Here is a 16,952-nt window from a genome sequence, read left to right on the forward strand (position 1 = left end):
TGAATTTTCATAAAACAAATGGATATGGCTACACTTGCCTGAGACCCAGTGATGAATGAGGTCAGATTTCACTAATGTTCCCTGATGCATGGTGCTACATTTCTTTAATATAAGCTAATCCATGTCAAGCAGTACCCTTGACTGTATTTGATATATGAGATTGGCATTTTCCTTTTTGGACATAATGGGAATACACAGACACCTTTTTTAGTTGTGTAGTCACAAGTGATGCTGTGTTTCTCTGTGCTCAGAGGTGCTCATTCTTATGCCTTTCTCTGTATTAAGGAGTTGCAAGGGTTTTGTACTACAATAAAACCCAGCTACATAACATTAACAGTTACCTGAAAAATATGAGGTTGCTCCACCATTTTTATCAGTAATAGCACTTCACAGGCAATGTTTTATGTCAAATATGCCAGTCCCATGCAGACCTAAAAAAAAGAGGGAGGAAATAATTTTATTAACCATTTTGCATTTATTAACCATTTTGCACATTAATGGTTTATTTTGGATATCCAAAAATGTCATATTTCTTCTTAGGGTAGGAGGGAGCCCTACCATTACATAACAGCTCTTCTCCTTAGCCCTTAGTCTTATTCATAATGTCTGTCATTTAGGAAGTTTTACATTATTAAACAAACACTGATTCTGTTTATATCACAGAAAAAATGGCTGCACGTTACTGATTTTAGACAAAAAGAAAGCTAATGGTGATAAGTGCATTCCTTTTTCCTGTCTCAAACTTAAATGGCTTCTTCAAAATGCAGTTTTCTTTGTTCAACTCCTACTGGGGAACTGAGGCCGTAGACATCAATTGGCATTAGAAAAATCCAGCTCCACATGTTTCTTTCCACACAAAGCGACAAGTGATGCATTTCACACACACAAGAGCACTGTAACTCACTTTCAGCTGTTGTGACCTCAACTCTCTGGGTCTGCCAACAATTACCTTGAATAATGGAATTTTTGTTGGAAAACTGAGGAAGAATGGTAAATGTTCAGTAGTCCAAAACCATTCCTGGGTAATACCCAGGATCTTACTGTTGTTAGAGTTTATTATGGATTTAGCCTACAGTAAAAGCTTTTGTATAAATTTTTGTGGTTACAACTCCATCTGATGGTCTGACCCAGCCCTCTGACTATGTAGCTGTGGAAGTCCTGCTCCCATAGGACTTCCAGTTAAACTTCTCTATGGATGATGAGGACAGACTTTACAAACATCTTTATGTTTCTACTCCTAGATATTTTTCCATTGGGTGTTTCAGGCTAATCAATGTTTAAAACAATTGTGGATAGTCTTCCATTTCATGGTAGTCCAAACAAACACTCTGAGTTAAAAATGGTGCACAAAGTGGAGCCCCATATCCATTTTGCAGCTACCTCAACCTTATAAGAAAATATATCTCTACAGATACTGGTAAATTCTGTTCCCTGGGGACTCAAGTGAGGAAGATATCCATAGTGTGCAATACAGTGGATACCAGAGTTATCTAAGCTTGTGCCATATAAGCACAAGTTCTGGAATAGCAAGCAATTTAGTCATGTAGATATTACATGCCTAAATAATACTGCTCTGGGCTGGTTAACATCAAATGAGGTGGAAAACACAGTTAAAATAACTCTACTGCTTCCAGGCCCATGTCAGTACCTCTTTCCAGTGCTGCATCATGCCATGCTGGTTTGGCAGCAGGTACAAAGCTGCCCCAGGTGCCTTTGCACAGAATTAATGCTGGATATATTTCTCTTTCCTGTCTTTACATGAGACACCAGTGATGATACCCATCACTGTAAAGTTACTCAGTGCTATAGTTACATCTACTGAGAAGAAATGCAATTTCACTTGGATGTTCTTACCAGTTCTTCAGAAAACACCAGCCTCATACAACATACACCTTGAAAAATCACTGTGTGTCATCTCGTATTTTATTTTGGAGAAACACAAATCTAAATTTCCATTGATAGTGCAAATATTGGATATTAGAGAAATCCAGCCTCTTTGGACCTGGAAAAGGATGCAAATCATTTTAAGCAAAGCACTCAATCAGTCGAAGTTCCTTTCAGCCAGGAAATCACTGGCATGGTATCACTGGCACTACTTTAAGCTTTGCATCACTATGGTTATCAATTATTTCATAACTCAATAACTGCAAGTTCATGTAACTCTGCTATAACCAAAGCTCTCCTACAAGCACTGCTCTACTTCAGAATGATGTGAAGCAAGCCCTGTCTATGTTTCTACATGTGACCTCCCTTTTTTATTGGGCATTTTGGCATTTGCCATCATTTAGTCTGGAAGGAACCCAAGTTCCAACATTATTCTCCAGAGAGAGAGGTCTGATGTATCACCTTAAATTAAGGAAATCCAGTTTCCTGCACTAGCTTTGAATCAAGTAATCCTGATATAAAATGATTCATGAAAGTGAGCTTTCCTGGAAGAAACAGCTCTGTGAAGGAGGGTTTTACTGATTAAGTCTGATGAATGATGTTCTGGCTCTTATGTCTACAAAGTTCTGTGAGAATCACTGTTGTGAAAGAAAAAGATGCATCAGGATGGGTGTCTTAACAGAGTGAAAAATGAGATTTCTTCCATCTCTACATATGAATTGTAGAGGCAATTTTATTGCTGTGAAAGAATTCAGGTGGGAGTTTTTTCTTATCTAAAGTGCTATGTCAAGCCACCTTGAATTTGGAAAGCACATAAGAGGTCAGAATAAAGAAAGCACCAGTATCTGGTGCTGTTTTGTCCCAGAATGGAGGGTGGAGTGTGCCGTTCACGCACTTGGCAGAAGGTAACTTCAAGTTTTAGCGGGAAGGGCCGCGCCGCCGGCCCTGCAGCATCCCGGCAGCAGCATCCCGGCAGCAGCATCCCGGCAGCAGCATCCCAGCAGCAGCAGCAGCAGCATCCCGGCAGCAGCATCCCGGCAGCAGCATCCCGGCAGCAGCATCCCGGCAGCTGCAGCAGCATCCCGGCAGCTGCAGCAGCATCCCGGCAGCAGCAGCATCACGGCCGCGGCTGCTCCATTCTCCCGGCTGTGCTGACCTCTGCTGGTACTTTTCCGAGGCGCGACGTTTCCCTTTCTCTCTCATTTTCAAGCCTCTCGCATTACATTAACGCTGCAGTGTTTTTCTTTCACGAATCCGTCCATGTTTTTCTAAAACGTTTGTTCCACCATGCGAAGAAGTAATGAATTCATTTTCTGTTGATGGCGTCCTCTGAGGTGCAGAAGCACAGCTTCAAATTCAGCTCTTCTTCATTGCTTCATTCCTCGGTCGTGGACCAAAAGCAAACTTCCTGCTCTCCTTTTCCCAAAAAGCCATTATCCCACGTGCTCTGTGACACACCCAGTCAGGGAAACAGGGCTTGAGCTCTGCTGTGAGCCAGACTCTCACTTCTAATGCTCACTTCCATTCCTATTCAAAGTACACTAATTTACCCTTAGTTTTAATTTTGAGAGTGTCGTATTTGATCAATGTATTTGATCAGTGATTTGGTCATCTGTGTCAGCTGCTGTGTTATCACATCCTTTAGACTTCCAGTTACTCCAGTACAACAGTGTAACTTTTGATAAGGGCATGTCAAAGGACAAGGCGGAATGAATGGATTTAAACAGAAAAGTGGTTTAGATTGAGTCTTAGGAAGAAATTCTTAATTTGGAGGGTGGTGAGACATTGGAACAGGGTTGCACAGAGAAGCTGTGCCTGCCCCATCTCTGAAAGTGTTCAAGGCCCGGTTGGATGGTGCTTTGAGCACCTTGGTCTAGGGAAGGGGGTCCCTGCACATGTCAGGGGTTTTGGAACTATTTAATCTTTAAGGTCCCTTCCAACCCAAACCATTCAATTGTTCTATGAAAACCCTTCCTATTCTTAATAGAGTGGCTTTATCCAATTGACTGGGATTAATGTTTAAACTGGCCTTTCCATTCATCCAATAGATCAAATTTTCAAAATAATAAGATTTATTTCCGGATAGCTGTTCTTCTTTGGCAAAATAAGACAAAACTCTGTAAAGATACATTCAGAATATCAGACATTTTCCATGCTCCATTCTCAGTGTGATTCATGCCATTTTTTTTTCCTCCAAATACACAAAGAACTGCCTTTCAATATCTGAAAAACAACTCCTGTCATTTGACTGTGAATTCTGGATGTGTAAGATTCTGGTGAAGCCTGATCAAGGACTGCAGATTAAAACCCAGAAGAATGTAGATACCTCTACTTGAACCCAGTTTTGAGTGTGTGTTGTCTCATGTCTCTCTTCTGAGTAAGGCACTTTGACTATTTCAGGAGGTATGACTCAGTACTTTGGACCAGATTCTGTAGGTGCCTCCTGTGAAGACAAACTCAATTCCTCACTTTGCTTGGGAAACTGAAATCCTCATCTCCCTTCAGCATTTAATGAGGAGCTGGATGCCAGATCTCTGCACCTTCACTGCCATGGTTGTCCAGAGGTGCAAGAAGAATTGAGGATTCATGCAAAACAAAGTGGTCTCTTCTAATCTAGTGGTTACCCATTAGGCAATGCTTACCTTTTTTAAAAATTAATTTAGTGCTGTAGGATTTAACCTCCAATGAACATGATTGTACTTTGATGTTGCCTTTGAGTGTTCTGTTTTATTTTTAGATACTCTCTTTGGATAGTCTCCTTTTTTCACAAGGAAACATGGATCATTAATAACTTTTTTCCAAAAAAAAAGAAAATACTGTGATTTTTTTCATTTTGGTCACTAACGATAACATAAACACAGAATTGCAATCCAAACACTAATAATTGCCAAAGAGCATTAATATAATGATCTGTTCCCAGCTTATAACCTTCTTTTGACTATAAAATTGTTCTTTCATTTCAGTTTCTCAGAAAGAATGATCTTTCTCCCCATCCCTTGGTTTAAGTGGCCATCCCTTCATTCATTCATCACCTGAGTAAGGAGAAGGCTGAATCAATTAATCAAAGGCTTACAGAGCAACACTAAGCAAGGAAATGGTTGGTTAAACATTGCTTTCAATGTAGAATTGAGCCTTAGAAAATCCAAAGTAGGTGTTTTCTTTTTACAAAAACAACCTTGAGACAGAAAACAAATTTTTTCTTTCAATTCTCTTCTGGCATCTCCTTTACTCTAGTTCAACCTGAAGAGCTTCAATAAAAATGATGCCTGCAACCTCACTTTTGGAGCCTGCCTGTTTAAACATGATACTACCACAGGCTTCTGCTTTTGTAATTGCAATTTAATGGAAAGGTAAGTTAAGGGCAAGAAAGAAGAAAACTTTGAAAGTGTTAATTAATGGCTATGTAAATTACATATCCTTGTCAAGCTGTATCCTAGTATTTCATTATAATGGTTTAGTGTGTATAGTAGCAAGGTCCAGAACTGGAAAATGGCAGCAGGCCAGCTCCTTACTGGATTTCCAGTTGGAGAAATATTAGATCTAGAGAAATATTATCTGATCTTGAGAAATATTATCTAGATCTAGATAATACTTGATTAGTATCTAGATCTTGAGAAATATTATCTGCAAAAAGTAACTTAAAGTAATAAGGGCATTGCTGTCAGAGAGTGCTGGATAACTAAGGACAATACTGACATTTGAAGGATGTGGAAGAGAAATAGGATGAACACTCCTTGAGCCTAGGGCTAGAGAATTGAAGTTCCATGCAAGAGACAAGATGGAAAGCTTCTTCAAAAAAATGGGACACAACTTTGATCTCTTCACTCAACTCAATGCTTGAGGACTAGAAACATATACAAAAAACAAAGAAGAAAAACAAAACAAAACAAAACAAAAAAAAAAAAAAAACAGAAAACAACTGAGAGGAACGCATTGAGCAGTTCTTCCCCAGAAGGGCTTCTAAATGGATAATCCTCAGTGCCTTCCTAAAAATTTAATTGGACTTTAAAATCTCCTGTATTATGCATTTGATCTCAAGGTTTTATATTTAAAATTAAGACATTCTCAAATTCTTTATAGTCTGAATGCAGGAAATTACTTCAGCTGATGCTGAAATGCAAAGTTATGCTATTAAAATTTCATGTATCTGTTATTCTGCTTAAAAAATAATTTTGTCTGCTCAATTTAATGGCATCTGATTCCAATTTTCTTTTGTATAGTCATCAGGAGCTATATACTCTGTGTACCTGAATGCATTGACCCTAATCCCAGAGGACTGAACATAGAGACTGATCAAAGTATCTCACTCTAAAGCTGTGTGTAAATATTATTTCTGCATTTTTGGATGGGTCAAGCTTATATTTAGCCAGTAATGTTCATCAACAAGTCATGATACACAGTAAAAGCAAGAGTGATCGTTACGCTCATTTGCTTGTTGAAATTAAAGAGGAAATTATTTTTCATGGCTCAGTAAAGGTAATAATAATTACTGACAGGTTTATAACAATTCACAGAGAAGGTTTTTGCTGGTGGCTGATTTTCAAATGCAGAACCACAAGCAAATGAAATCAAATTAATTTGGAAAGCATCTTGAGGAGTGACTGCCTACTGTTCTGCCTCAAGACTGGATCAAGCACTCAGCCATTCCATACAGATCTCACCTGTTTGTATAAGACTTTCAGTGATGCATACTCCACAACCAGGAAACCTATTTTTGGGCTTCAGCAAAATAAGAATTTCCCTGAAATCTAACCTGAAGCTTCCTTACTATATTAAGACACTCTACTTCTCCTTAACCTTCCTTTGAGATGAAGAACAGGTTTTTCTTTTCTTTTTTGCACAAATTTTTTGTATTTTCAAAACTGTTATAATTTCCTGTCTGTTTTTCTTCCCACTTCTCATCACCTTCTCTTCTTTAGGTTATCACTTTCATGTCACCTTGTCTTCCACGTCTCACAGACTTCTGACCATTCTTGTCACTCTTCTCTAAGATTTCTCCAGCTAACCCAGATCTTCCTTGGAGTGTGATACTTGAATATGGGTATGGAGCTCCAGCTGACCTCTTAGTACAAATAAAAATCATAGGTCCTACATCCTGCAAATTTCTCTCTAGTTTTCCATGTCTACTTGTCTTTTCTGGGATAACACACCAGTCTTGAATCACAGTCATCTCACAAACCTCTGGCACTTTTCTGGAGAAGTGATTCTTAACCAATCAAGGTTAAGGTACCTAATCTTGGTCTATACATGTCTTTTAAATTACTTCAGTCTAAATGCAGTGTTTTACACTTCTTTATTCTATTGCTTTTAATGATCTTATCTCAGTCTACAACCCCCATGAGAAGAAGAGGAGGGGCAGGCACTGATCTCTTCTCTGTGGTGACCAGTGACATGACCCACATGAACGGCCTGAAGTTTTATCAGGGAAGATTTAGGTTGGATATTAGGAAAAGGTTCTTCACCCAGAGGGTGTTTGGGCACTGGAAAAGGCTCCCCAGGAAAGTGGTCACATCACCAGCCTGCCAGAGCTCAAGAAGCATTTGGACAGTGCTTTCAGGCACATGGTGTGACCCTTGGGGATGGTAGGGCCTGTGTAGGGCCAGGAGTTGGACTCGATCATCCTTGTGGGTCCCTTCCAACTCAACTAATTATATGATTCTGTGATTCCATTTTCACCTCTTTTTTCAAAACTCTTAAGTTTTCCGGTAATTTTCTTTCTTCCCCAAGTGCTTCTCATCATAACATTATCTGAAAGCTTAAAAACCAATATATTATTCCTTATGGATCACTCAAACTATTAAGGAAAATATTAAATAATACAAGACCCCTGCAGAATTAAGTTCTATATACTCCTGGATTTTGCCAGGGAATTGCTCACTAAACAAATAGAATTGTAAATACTGTGATTTCTGGGCAATGTTGTATCTGCTTTATATGACTTACATGTAAATCTTGTTTTCTTAAAATGATATAAGAATCAATGTCAAAAACTTTGCTAAAATCACCGTATATGACTGTTCTCACTTATTTGTAAGGCCTGGTATCCTACAGCAAAGCAAGTGAGATGGGTTTGATATGATTACCTAATGACTAATGTGGGTTGTTGCGGACTGTTCATTTTTCTTTTTGTGTTCCAAGCACTAATAAATATCCTCTTTGTTCCAGTAAGGAAGTCAACCTTAGGTAAATGGATTTTTTTTTTTTTTCAGTTTTAAAGCTGTGTGCTCTGGTGCTACTGCATTGCAGCTGCATCTTCACAATCCCTCAAGGAGTTGTAGTTGAGATGTCCCGTGAGTGGGTTCTGTAGGTACTGCAGTACTCAGTTCACAGGCCTCTGGTTTAAAAACACCCAGTTTCTCTCTACCCACTCTGTCTAGTGTTGCTCAGTCATCTGTATACAGCAACAGGGCAAAAATTATGTGTTATGTTATCTTCAAAATTTCATCATATGATTTCAGCCATGCAAGTTTCATGCAATACCAGTAACATTGCAGATTCTCTTCCACCTAAAAAAACAATGAAAGATACATCACATCAGGGTGATCAGAGACATCAACACCTGGTATTCTTGTAAGGATGATGCTGTCTAACACCTGCTTGTGCCCCTGAAGCCTCCCTGAGGGCACACCTTTCAGCTGGAGCAGAGCACTGCAAGGGAGCTGCCAGCCAAGGTCTCTTTGCTCTGTGTGGAGCTGGTTTGTACCTGCAGGACACAGGAGCTGGTGGGGGACACACTGTGCTTCCTCCTGGTCCCACCCTGAGGAGAAGCTGAGGGGAAATGAGGGACCCAGCCACCTATGCACCCTCTGCACCAGCTCTGGTGTAGGCTCCTCTTTGTGGGGTCACAGCTCCTGCCAGAAACCTGCTCCAGAGTGGGCTTCCCACAGATTCACAGCCTCCTTCAAGCACATCCACCCACTCTGGCATGGGGTCCTCCACAGGCTACAGGTGGAAATCTGCTCCACCGTGGACCATGGGCTGCAGGTGCACATCCTGCCTCACCATGGTCTTCACCATGGACTTCAGGGGAATGTCTGCTTCAGTGTTTGGAGCATCTCCTCCTCCTCCTCCTTCTTAGACCCTGGGGGTCTGCAGAGCTGTTTGACATTTTCTTACTCCTCTCTCTGGTTGCTGATGCACACCAGGTTTTTTTCCTCCATTCTTAAATTAATTATCCCAGAGACTCCTCCACCATTGCTCGTGGGCTCAACCTGGACCAGTGATGGGTCCATCTTGGATCCAGTTGGCATTGGCTCTGCCAGACATGGGGGAACCTTCCAGCAGCTTCTCATGGAAGCCACCCCTGAAATGGCCCTCCTGCCCTGAAGCCTTGCCAAGCAAACCTAATACAAATGAAAGGTTTCTAGCACATTTCTCTTATTGACTGTGTGTTCTAGGTGAAGATTTCCCAGATGCTGTCCTTAGACACAATGGAGACATGGGCTAGACTTCGAAAGTCTGAATGCTATATGGAAATACATGCCTTTATCAGCATGTCAATATTTTTTGACAGTTTGATCATTATAACTGGAGAAATCTGATCATGTATGCATTAATGCTTATGACCAAAAGCTTTAATGGTAACACAAGTTTCAAGGAAGAATTACCAAATTCTTTGGTTTTAAATGTATTTCTTCTCAAAAAATCAGACTGTTGTGAAATGTTAGTGATCCAGTCTTTGTCTGGAAATGTATTCACATTTGACTAAACTTTAAATGCTAAGGACTAAATATAGGTTTCTCATTCCCTTTGAGACCATAGTGTGCTTAATAGCTTTAAGAATTTAGACCTCTGCCTGATTATCCTTTATCTGAGACAGTACAAGGAAATATTATTACCTTTACAGTCTGTGAACAATTTGGGATACACTGAAATTAATAACAAAAGCTTTTGGTGAGGACAGAGCCGTAATCAATGCCTAAGAGTGAAAGTAAAACAATATGAGGCAAGAGACAGATCATTGGTTTCATTTATCTGTCTGATGTTTTGACGATATCATGGCATTATATTCAGCAGAGCTGGGATCTGACATCAAATGACAACACTGGTCACTTGGGTTATTTACAGTAAGCCAACAGGAAGAAGTCACCCCATTATGAAGCACTGCTTATTACTTCCAGTCTCTTTTTCATATAACCTAAAATCTGATTTTCCTTTCAAGCTTTCAATGTTTTATATCTAGGAGCGATCATAAAGCAAACCTGAAAATAAAAATGTTTTTGATGGTGGAGGGAGAAATATTAAAAGCTGCTGAAATAGTTGCTGCCATACATGCAGATTCAGACCACAGGGCAGAGACCAGGTTTTGGATTGGCCCCTGCCTCACTGCTGTGTGCTCAGAGTCAGTTCAAAGCGCTAAGCTACTCATCTAGGTTCTTCCCATATGCTGGAGAGACACACAGCAATGTCCTGAAGCCAATTCCTTTGAGAGTGCCCAGCTGCCACCTCCAACCAGGCTCTGATGGCAGGTATGAAATCCCACCACCTCCATATGCCCTAGGCTATGGCTCCTTAGCTGCCTGCACCCCAAGGTGATGAAGAGGGAAGATTGGCTCAGCCCCTAGCCTTGTCCCTGCTGGTCCCCGGGCTGCTTTTCCCCAAGCTGGGGTTGACCCCAGAGAATGGAGAACTCAGACCTTTCTCAGCTGGTAAAAAAAACCCAGGACGCATTTCCCTTCTGCAAGGGCCGTGGAGCACAAACCAGCGCCCTTCCTTCCCCACACCACATGGGAGGAGATGTTGGTGAGTTAATAAAAACCAGACCATTTTGCTCAGTGGCCATCTCAGTTTTTGCAAAGCAGTTGGCAGTGCTGCAGCGTGCCAAAGAGTTTGTCACTGAGCTCTGCATACTTAAGAGGTGGGTTCATTCCTGCCCCTGGGAATCTTAAGGAAGGCGACCTTAAATGCCTTAAATACCGGCTCAGCTCAGACACCATCTGGAAACAATGAGCTGGTAGAAGCCAAGGTGCTGATGCACTGAATTAACACAGGTCCCAGGTGCTGACATGTTACTTCCTGCTCTCCCCTGGCCTCGTTGTGTCCCACACATGGATTTTGTGGATTTGGGCAGTGGGGATACTGCAGACTCGGGGCTAAAGGCTGCTGTGCTGCGTGTCCAGTGCAGCTGGGGCTGGGCGACAAGTGGTCAAGATTCAGAAAGGATGTTGCTTTCCTTTTCTGCAATAAATCAATAAATTTCTCCTGGATTTTTCAATTTGTAGGTCCTTTTCAGCATATCTCTTACTCTCATCAGTTTTCTTAACTGTGTTTTTCTTAGACTATTATTTTCTTTTTAGTCACTCTTTTGTTTCATTCAAATGTAAAATTTTCTCATTATTTTTGCTTTCTATTTATTTATTTTATTCCATTTCATTTTTCCCCTAGCTTTTCTCTGGTTTCATCCTAGTTTTCCCCTCCTCCTTTCCATCACCATATTTACATTTCTCTTTCAAGGCCCACTTTCTATAGCCCTCTTCATATAATCCCTGGATACACACTGCAACCCCCATATCAATCCTTTCTCTTTTTTCTACTTATAACCTTTCATCCTTTTACTGTTTTTTTCCCTTCCAATGCACATTTTCTCTCCCTTCTCGTATCCAGATGTTTTTCCCTCTCTATCTCCAGCTGTGCGAATAAATGACTTTTCTGTTTGTTTCAAGGAAGTTAGGTCAATCCTGAATAAAAGTACTCATATTTTCAGGAAACCAAAACAATGCAAATTATCATTTTGGGTGAATGTTTCAAAAAGAAGAAACTGAAAAATTGTTGAGTTTGAACTTTGAGAAATTTATAGAAAATCATAGATGAAGTAAATTTGTAAATGTTGGAGTGACTAAAGCAAAAGCAAAAGCATTTAGGCATCAAGGGTGGAGGCGAGGGCAGGGCAAGTAATTTGCCATTTCCTTTTTGAAAGGAGTAAAGGAAAGATTTCTACCCAAAATAACTCAGGTAGCTCTTGCTACACCTTCAAAGACTTTTTGTTTTGATCAAAACAAATGCTTTGGGAGCAAAACAAATCCGTCTGATAAAATTATTCTGCCCCTAATTTCCATTTCTTTATCTTCCCCGGTCCAGACTGGCTAGGTGCAAATAGCAGGGAGGCACAAGACACTTTTTGGCTGATATTTGGATGTTACTTTAAAGAAAAAGAGTTGATCTATTCCCAAGCAGGGAGCATCAGCTGTACTTTCGTGTGTTTCCCAGTCCTTGCTTTCCTGGGACAGTAATTAAAATAGATCCCAGGTGGCTTAAAAATCTTGAATCACATCAAAAGCACAGAATCTTCTTACTATTGACAGCGCTTTCTTAAAAGGGGGGGGCAAATATGTTTCTTGTTGATGTTCTGCTCTTCAGTAGACAGCATTGGTCTCAGATGAAGGCTGCAAAGTGAAAAACAGCAGCTGAGGACAGCCAGGCTCTGCCCTGAGACGTGCAATATCATTTCTAGTGATTCGGATCACAGTCACATCTGGGTACCTGAGAGAAGAATCCAGCCCAGATGTAGCCCTGAATGCCATGTGTTTTCTGTCCATTGTGCTTAGATCACAATCAGCAAAAAGATTTTGTGGGAGAGGAGGGGAAGAAGAGGAAACTGCCAATGAGAGGATAGTCTTCACTCATAAATCCCAATGCATTGAAACACAGATTAGACCCCTGCTTTCTTTTTAACCATCCCCTGCCTAGAGTCACTCAATCCTGAAATTTGCTGAACTGTTCAGCTCATGCCTGCCCTGAAGTAATGAATTGGCAGGCCTATTTCTAACGGTGATTAATGAAGCTTTTCAGAGGCAACCCATTATTTGATCCGAAGTTAAAACAGTGGTTCATCATTAATCACTACACGACATAGGCTCACAGATTCATAATTCTCAGCAAGCCCATTTCATTAAGGGTCCCTCTCTTTCTTTTGTTAACCCAGGGCTCCCCTGTCTCCCCACCCCTCATGGATGCCTTCCTGGCACTCCACTTCCAGATTTGTTTGAAGAAAAATTCACATGCTCTCTGGGATATTTTCCAGTCTCTGCAGCCTCTCAAAACTACAGCATTTTCCTTTAGATTTTAAAAATTCCTCTTCCCATAGAAAAATGTATTGGATTATCAAATATGAGCCAACATTGGCACCCAGTGGCTGAACAGATTAATCACAGATACATATTCCCCTGAGCCCGCCTTTTCCATTCTTCAAAGACAGGTTTTCCCCTGGGATGTATGTGGTACTCTTATGCAGCCTTCCAGCTCTAGACCATCTATGCATGGATGAAGACTGGATATGCTAAGTGAGGAAAATGCAGGTTGTGGCTGGTTCTCCCCAAGGCCCATCAAAATCACCCCACAGAAGTCCAACATCATCGAAGTGCCTGGGGCAAGGAGCCCTTCACTGTCTCCAGGAGGTTACAGCACCCACACAGCATCATTTGTCACCCAGCAAATGTCTTAGATCTGCTCTTGCAGGCATCATCTGCCTGGAAAAGGGCTGAAGGTGTTTGTTAGCCCTGCTTCCCTGCAGAGCCTCAAGACTTTCATAATGGCAGGAGTGGGCTTAGGCAAAGTCACAGTGAGCCTTTTATTTCTAAACTATTTTCTGAATTTGCCAATGACTTGCCCTGGGGAAATGTGGTGAGTTGACCTTGGCCAGATGCCAGGTACTCGCATGCCACTCTTATCATCCCCCTTCTCAGCTGGGGAGAGCAGGGTGGGTAGAAAATAAGATAGAGAAAAACACTTGGATCAAGATAAAGACAGTCTAATAAAGCAAAACCAAAGGTTATGCAAGAAGCAAAGGAAACAAAATATTTATTCTCTACTTCCTACTAGCAGGTGATGCCCAGACAGTTCCCAGGAAGTAGGGCTTCCAGTTGCTCTGGAAGACAAATGTCTTCTACATGGCTTGAAATTCTGTGGTCAAGGACCAGGTATTTTCTGCTTCCTGCCTGAATTGTCTCACTTCCTCTAATTTCTTTGTTGAAGGATCAGCTTCTTGAACAAACTTTTCCTCTTCTTCCTTCTCCCTTACTAACCGGTGATATGGACCTATTGCTTTCCTTATCCACTGTTTCTTTTTTACTGTTGGAGCGATGACTGTAGTGTTTGGGTGTCTGTCTCAACCACAGTCCTCTGAGAGTACTGAGCTGTGGCTCAGTAGACACAGGCCAAGAATCAGGATGCTGATGGAAACTGGTTTTCACTGGGGTAGGCAAAGCACTCTTCTGTCAGATGCCAGTGTATCAGGGTTACTTTCATGTTTGGGTTTCAAGTCCCAGGCTATGGGACATATGACCATTCTAGGAACCTGCCCAAATACTTTCACACACCCTGCCACCCAGCAATCTGTTTCATCCAGACACATTTCAGTCTTTCCTGACCTAAAAGTTGTCTTCTCTGACACCAGGATGACACCAGATTCCCCAGACTACATACAATGTTAACTACCAGTATTAAAGAACTCACAAAGGGGAACAAGAATCTCAGGAACCTCATAATAAAACCATCCACATCAACCCTGGGTAGGAGGAGGGAGATGTATTCCATCACCATCTCCACAGGACAGCTCCCCCAGCACAGCAAGGCCATCAATGCCAGAGCAAAGCACAGAGCTTGTGCTTGTACTAATATGTTTCCAAGCTCAGCAAAACAGAGATAAACAGTGCAGTCAACAAACTCCATGGCCTGTACAGGTGTTTGCCCCTTCACAAATACTACAGCTGTAGCACACTTATTAAAAATTGCCACTATCTTGTGTCTCACATCGAGCACCAAAAAAGATTGTGATGGGCTGGCCTTGGCTGCATGCCAGGTGCCCACCAAGCTACTCTGCCACTCTCCCCTCAGCAACACAGGGCACTGTTGCAGGTAGTGCCATGGAAGCACTGACTCTGCCTTATGGACATTCATTGGCAGTACTTTGTCACAGTCCCCAAAACACACAAACACCTAATCCTTGGCCCTAGCCACATTGCAAGTGCAGAAACATCAGCAAAGGGGGACCTAGTACTTTCAAAATCAGAAGGTAAAGAGCAGGAAGGAAATTTCCAATAAGTTTGCAAAAGCATTTATCTCCAAAAAAAACTGAAGCATTTAATTAACAAACAGAAAAGGAGTTTGCTGAATTCATATTAAGAATGTTAAGGCATGATATTAAAATGCTTTAATACCTACAAGATACACTGGTGATATTCAAAAATTCAATAGAATAATAAAGTATGGTAATTTATACATAACATGAAATTAATATATATAAATTTCAAATAAATCCTTTCTCTGTCTTTTAGAAATGGACAACTTGGATTCCTTGGCTCCATGGGAGGAACAGCTGTGAAATATTCCTTTAGTCCTTTTAGCCAGAATCGACTTCTCCAGTCATTGAATTGAAAATGCTTCATCAGCTTTAATCATAACGCCTCTAATCAGATGTAAAAATTAAGCACAGAGGAGTAAACAGCTTTTTGTTCAAGTCTACACAGAAATCTGCCTGAAGTATCATCAGCTGCTTTCCCTACAGGACCCTGTTCCTTCCAGCACTTATTATGACCGTGTCCATACAACTGTAGTGTTAATTAATGAGAGGCTATATTCAGGTTTTAAAACAGTGTTTTACAGAACCTAGCCCATCTGAGAATCCCTCTTTCATTCCTACCCTATTACATGTACCTCCAATGCATTAAGCAATACTACACATGGAAGACGGCAAGATGCTAGTGCCTTCCACTGCAAATGCAGGTATTGCAAGGGATTGAAAACCCCACCTGAACACAGATGTTCATTGGCTCCAGAATCAAATACACCTGGGCATCAAAAGGAGAAGATGTATTCAATTGAAAAGATCCTAAGGTAGTTTAAAAAATACCTCAAACACAGATACAGCACTGTAAAGAATTTACCACAAATAAATTAAAGTTCTCTATGAAGAAAAGTCACATTAATTTTCCTTTCAGTTTGAGAAACTTAATTCCCAGCAAGCACCTTCTGTACAGCAACCAAGGTTGTAAGTGACAATGTAGAACAGCACAAACAAGAAAGATACGTCCTAAACCTGCTCTATGGTCACACTGAGCAGGGATGCTGAGATCATAATCAGTTTCTAAAAGAAAGTAACTCACATAAAATAAAACAACATCAATTCTGTCTGCCAGTGACCTCGCAGCTTTCCTGGAGAGCTTTCCTGGAGCTGTGAACTGGTAACAGTTTGACCTCAGAGAACAGTGGCCCAGTGTCCCACCAGACCAGAAGTGCTCTCACCGGGTGAGCTGTGAGCTGCAGACTGGGGCTGGCCCTGCAGGAATCCCAGGAATGTGCTGGTTATGACTGCTCAGCGGGGCGCTGCTGTCTGTGCATAACCTCCTGTCTCTCTGAGACATCATTCCTCCCAGGACAGCCATGTGTGATGCCAAGCACTTGGGTGCAACCGAGTGCCTGAAGTCAGGCATCAGGTAAAGGGCTGCAGGCACAGCTTAGGCAGGAGGCACCGTGTGTAAGTCTGTCTATGAGCATGCACTTAAGGAAACATTACTGTTCTGCAAAAGTGCCCCAAAACATCAGAGCTTTGCCTTTGAAACACCAATAAGGCTTGTATGAGCACAGTCTCCCCTCACCTCAGCCCACCCCTGCACAGGCTGCTTTTTAGTGTGCATCTACACGTGCCTCCACACCCCTCCAGCCTTCACTCACCGGCTCAGCCTTTGAGAGCTTTGAGCTTCCTTACTGGCAGCCAAGGTGTTAATGTGATATTGGCAGCCACTCGCCGGGGAAATTGGACAGCACACGAAACCACGGGAAGTTCCCAAACTCGCCTGGTTTTTTCATTGCTGGTGATTTGGTACAGAGCCTGCTCAGCCCTGTGGGCTGACATGTCAGCCACATGTCAAGGACACAGCTCTGTGGCTCAGCGTTGCCTTTATGTGTTTGAAAGAGGTTCTTTCCTTTATGCTCCACAAGCTTACAGAAGGCAGGGGGAAGATTCCCTTCCCCTCCCCCACCCCATCCCTTTATTTTCACAGGCTTTGCTCATAAACATATTGGGAATGCTCGGTGGGAATATATTCTCTGTAAATAGTTTCTTCTGCCTGTCT

At 41.6% G+C, this 16,952-nt stretch overlaps 1 long non-coding RNA gene across 1 annotated transcript; it reads right to left on the reverse strand.

The window, feature by feature from the left end:
• Positions 1–297: 297 nt before the first annotated feature.
• Positions 298–16,225, reverse strand: LOC137472680 (uncharacterized). Its single transcript, XR_010998366.1, has 2 exons — positions 15,984–16,225; positions 298–431 (listed from the first exon to the last, which is right to left on the reverse strand). It is a non-coding gene; the product is annotated as an uncharacterized lncRNA (long non-coding RNA).
• Between the last annotated feature and the right edge of the window lie 727 nt (positions 16,226–16,952).

The sequence above is a fragment of the Anomalospiza imberbis genome, chromosome 1 (genome assembly GCF_031753505.1).
Source record: "Anomalospiza imberbis isolate Cuckoo-Finch-1a 21T00152 chromosome 1, ASM3175350v1, whole genome shotgun sequence".
NCBI classification, from domain to species: domain Eukaryota; kingdom Metazoa; phylum Chordata; class Aves; order Passeriformes; family Viduidae; genus Anomalospiza; species Anomalospiza imberbis.